This window comes from Macrobrachium nipponense, chromosome 35 (genome assembly GCF_015104395.2).
Source record: "Macrobrachium nipponense isolate FS-2020 chromosome 35, ASM1510439v2, whole genome shotgun sequence".
In the NCBI taxonomy this organism is placed as follows: domain Eukaryota; kingdom Metazoa; phylum Arthropoda; class Malacostraca; order Decapoda; family Palaemonidae; genus Macrobrachium; species Macrobrachium nipponense.
The window spans coordinates 34,102,480-34,107,479 of record NC_061096.1 but is presented as its reverse complement, the minus strand read 5'-3'; the positions used below and the strand labels follow the sequence as shown (position 1 = coordinate 34,107,479).

General features: G+C 39.4%; 1 protein-coding gene across 8 annotated transcripts in view; it reads left to right on the top strand.

Annotated features, from left to right (window-relative positions):
- Positions 1-5,000, top strand: part of LOC135208575 (WD repeat-containing protein 7-like) — a 263,777-nt gene that overhangs the window by 141,596 nt on the left and 117,181 nt on the right. The window lies entirely within an intron of this gene.

Genomic DNA, 5,000 nt, shown 5'->3' with positions numbered 1-5,000 from the left:
CTCTGCCAACGAGAAATCAGAGGAGTTTATTTCTGGTGATTAGAAATTAATTTCTCGATATATTGTGGTTCAGATCCCACAATAAGCTGTAGGTCCCGTTGCTAGGTAACCAGTTGGTTCCTAGCCACGTAAAAAATATCTAATCCTTCGGGCCAGGCCTAGGAGAGCTGTTCATCAGCTCAGTGGTTTGGTTAAACTAAGATATACTTAACTTGAAGAGATTTTTCATAAGATGAAGACTCCTTTTTGACTGTGATTTACGAGGTCGTTTTGCATACCATTACTTTAGACATAACGGTCTCTGTTATGGATTCGAACACAACGCGACTTGAATATTTATGGGTAGTGACATTCTCAATGTGAGGCTTTCGAGTTGGTGGAGGGTATAGTACCGATGGATCAGGAAGTTTGTTCTGCAGATCCATTCTGACAGAGGAATTTCGGAACTATGTCTGATAATTTTTTTTTTAATTGTGTTCAGTAACTAGCGTTTGCTCTTCAGGTTATGGCATTCATTTGGGAGGGAAAGCGAAATTGGCACTGCAGATGCCTTTAATTCGGGATTCAGATGTAACAGTTGTAAGTTAGCCAGCTTGGGTTATAATTCCTGCCAAGACCGAACGGATTTGTGTTCTTGTTTCTCCTTAAGACATTGTATCGTTTTGGTAGAAATCTAGAAGATTGGCTATTATCAGTGTAAATTGCAGCATCGGGTTGCCTGTTTGTATTAGTGTTTTTCATAATAATTTTATGAATTTAATGTTTACATATTTTAGTCTGCATTAATTGGCAAACTGCTTTTAATGATTAAACTTCGCCGCATCTGTTGAGCCCTCCATCATTTCAGAGGTGATCGTTGTTTCAAGGTCTTTCCTTTGCTAGTTTAAATGAACTTTTTCCTCTTAGTTTGTATGATTTTACTCACTCGGGTTCTGTCACATCCATCGCCTGTTTTACTTAAAGAATATCAACCGCGTGTTTAGTGATTTTTACTTTTGAATGTCGTGACTGACGGTCCAATGAGAGAGTCGAACTTCAGCTCTCAAGCAGGATTGGAACTCGTCTTCCGGTGTCACTTATGTGCCTACCTGCCTTTGATGCCGTAATTTTTCTATTAGGAAGCTCTCTCGCACGTCAGTATTGAAGACATTGTAATCACGAGCCCACATGACATCACTTACTGTTATTTTGTCTTACACATAATATGTAAATATATATATATATATATATATATATATATATATATATATATATATATAATTATATATTATATTATATAGATATATTATATATATATTTTATATATGTTATATTATATATATATATATATATATATATATATATATATATATATATATATATATATATATATATATATATATCAAGGTGTATGTGTATTTTTTTGTCTTTATTATGAGATTTTCTGGGTCATCGCAGTCTCCCATGGATGACGCAGCCCCGTTCAGTGTCTCATCGGCAAATGCTGCCATTTGCTTGGATCGCATTTCACCCCAGTTCTTGCCAAGAGTGAAAAGTGACTCATTTACACCGCTAGCCTTGAATTTTGTCGGATGCCTTATTCGCCCCAGTTGAGGCGGTGCCCACCAGCATATCGCGTTTTCGGGCGTCTTTTTACCAAGTCTGCGTTGCGGAACTTGGTATGCCAAGCTGTCATTACTGGGGGAAAATTGTACGCAACATTGAGGTCATGGCACTTGTTTAGATATTAAGTGGAACTTATTTTTTGTCGAAATTAATGGATGTCTGAGGTAAAATTCTACAACATATATTTTCTTAAGAGTAAAACTTCATGGGATGAGTAACCTCATACCTATTATTAGGCCCTACTAGTAGGAAAACATGAAAAATGAAGAATAAGGGCGCTTTTTGTGTGGGGAGGGGGTCGATGAGGAAAGAAGCGGTAAGCCTGCTGCGTGAAAGAAGAGGGGTTATGGACTTTCACACCTTGGCGATCAAGGACGGAAGAAATCACTGAACATTGTAATTCTAAGATTTCAAGAGTTCCAATTTATTAAATATGATCGTGTTGATAACTTACATAATTGTATTTGCCATGATTCTGAAATGATAAATTCAGCCAATAACGTTCCAAAAAATAAAAGAAAGCTTTGATTAACCGGCGGAGAAATGTAGCGAATCACGAGATATATATACCGTATGCAGTTCATTACCTAGGACACGTTGAAATCTCCCACATCTGCCATACGTTTGCTGATTTGTACATATTTAGGTAGAGTTACATTGTCACACCAGAGGTTTAGTGGCGGCAGTTGGTGGTAAACTGTCATATGTAAATGATAGAATCCATAACACCTAAAGGAGATGAGTATTCTGTCTTTGAATGTTTTGATCTTTTGCCCGCAAAATGGCCAAGTTCGAAGTTTTTTCTGTCGCAATGTTAAAATGTGGTTTAACAGTGAGTGGAAGATTTCTTGTAACTAGGTTCGTGGATGCACCGTTGTAAGTTATTAAATAGGAAAGTTTGTATTATTTGATATTTGAACACTAGCAAAGAACCGGTCCGTATTCCCCTTGAAAACTTATAAAAATTGGACACGTGAATATGAAGCAGTAAGAACCACCTGTATATTCAACAGCAAAAATAGTTTTGTAGTCTACTATATAAGCCCATGTTAGGTATAGGATTAACCTATAGCTTGGAGAGCTGTAATCCTCGGTAACAGTATTAGAAGCTATAATATGTCAACGATCTTCGATTGCCAGCTTACGTAACCGCAATTGTTAGGTGAGCAGAACATCATAGAAAATCAAAACTGGTCTGCTATCTACGTCTTGGCCTTAGCTTGCCAGAAGGCTTCACTTAAGTATCTCTATTCAGATTGCTTGATCCCCCCCCCCCCCCCCCCCCTCCCCCCCGAAAAAAAAGAAAGAAAGAAAGAAAAAAGTTTGGCCTCTTTCGGGTCTTTCGTTTCTTGATGTCTGGTTTGTCCTTTTTTCTGTTGCTTCGTTTTGTGTTGGTGAAATAATTCGAAATTTTCGTTTCTCTCTCTCTCTCCTCTCTCTCTCTCTCTCTCTCTCTCTCTCTCTCCTCTCTCTCTTTTATTTTTAGTGTATCGACTCTCGAGTGAATTTTTTTATTTGTGATATATATATATATATATATATATATATATATATATATATATATATGTGTGTGTGTGTGTGTGTGTGTGTGTGTGTGTGTGTGTGACATTAAGCTACAAATATCCTTTAATATCCAATTCGCCAAAACCTTGGAAATAATAGATTTTCTTAAATGATAACCGAAGGTGAATTTTTTAGATGATAATAAGTTCGTCCCATCGTGGGATCGAACCACGGAAGACCAGAACAGAGGACTGCAATGACGCCCTTTAAATTATTTTACCGGTTCGTGCCCTTACGAGCTTAACCAACTTAATCAATTGCAAACGTCCCGTCTCGTCGCCCGGTCATTTCCCGAGGTCACGCCAAGAGGTCAAGATCGCGATCAGCATCCATGGCTCCGCGTTTGGTCGCGTCGTCCGGGAATGACGTCTTCGTTCATGGTCCAGGGAGACGGGAAGCCTACTATAATACAAGTGACCACGCCCTTTTGATGAGTCCGCGTCGTCCCCGCCACAAGGCTACTTGGGAAGCGCATCCTTTTCTCTCGCTCTCGTCCTTCTCCCCTACGCCCCTCCATCCTCCTTCGTGCTCTCTCTCTCTCTCTCTCTCTCTCTCTCTCTCTCTCTCTCTCTCTCTCTCTCTCCTCTTCATTTCTCTCGATACCTCCTTACTCTCTGGAATCGCCGAATCCATCTAGGGAAAAGGAAGGTAGGGCAAGGCAGTGTGGGTAGAGAGGACACCAACGTTGGTTGATCGTGCCCTCATTCAAGGTCTCTCTCTCTCTCTCTCTCTCTCTCTCTCTCTCTCTCTCATAAAGACAAGAGTACACGTGACCGTAGGTATCATATACGTGGTAACTTTCAAACTGTATACATGCGTTTGTCTTTTGAGATGTATGTATATCTTAATGTGTCAGAGAAGAGGGGAGAAAATTCCATACATGTACGCATACTTCGAAGACTGTAGCATATGTTTATATGATTTTGTAAACACATGTTTATAGGATTTTGTAAACACGTGACAAACACAAACCTGTGACGGTCGAGAATTTGAACCCTGTATTTTCGTTCAACAACTTATTCATAGAAAATAATAATATTGTCTGGACTGATAAGAGGAAGAGTAATAAAGCGGCGGTTAGGAAGATACTCTGCGTGCAAGGTTACGGTCTCCGCCCATAAATCTGGGAATTCGGTGAACGAGAGGAGGAAAGACCCCAGTGAGTAGGGTCGAATATTATATTTAGGAGAAGTGGAGTGGAAGGAAGTTTACGGGATGCACGGAAATTAAAGCTATTTGATTTATTATTTTTTTAAATTCTGTTGTTGTCAGATGATTGTAGGAATAAGTGACACTTTTCGTAAGCTTTATAGGAGCAATGTTGAGCTCTTGCAAAGATATCTGCTGCGATTGTGGTATTGGATATATTCAGGGAACTTTGTTGGTCTCGGGAGAATTGTCAGACAATGCAGCTTTCCTTCTAGTTCAACAGTGGGTTTAAAAATACGAAAAATTAAATGCTTGAAAAAAGATAAGTATATCTTAGTTTTACCAGACCACTGAGCTGATTAACAGCTCTCCTAGGGCTGACCCCAAGGATTAGATATTTTTACGTGGCTAGCAACCAGTTGGTCACCTAGCAACGGGACTTACTGTTTATTGTGGGATCCGAACCACATTATATCGAGAAACGAATTTCTGTCACCGGAAATAAATTCTTCTGATTCCCCGTTGGCCGACCCGAGAATCGGACTTCGGACCACCGGATTGGTAGCTGAGGGAGGAAGTTCTGAGAATGAAATTGAAATCTATTGATTTTGTCTTGGAGGGAATTCGCAGGATGACATCGAACGCTGATAAAATGTTAGGTTATACTTGAACATTGTCGGGAG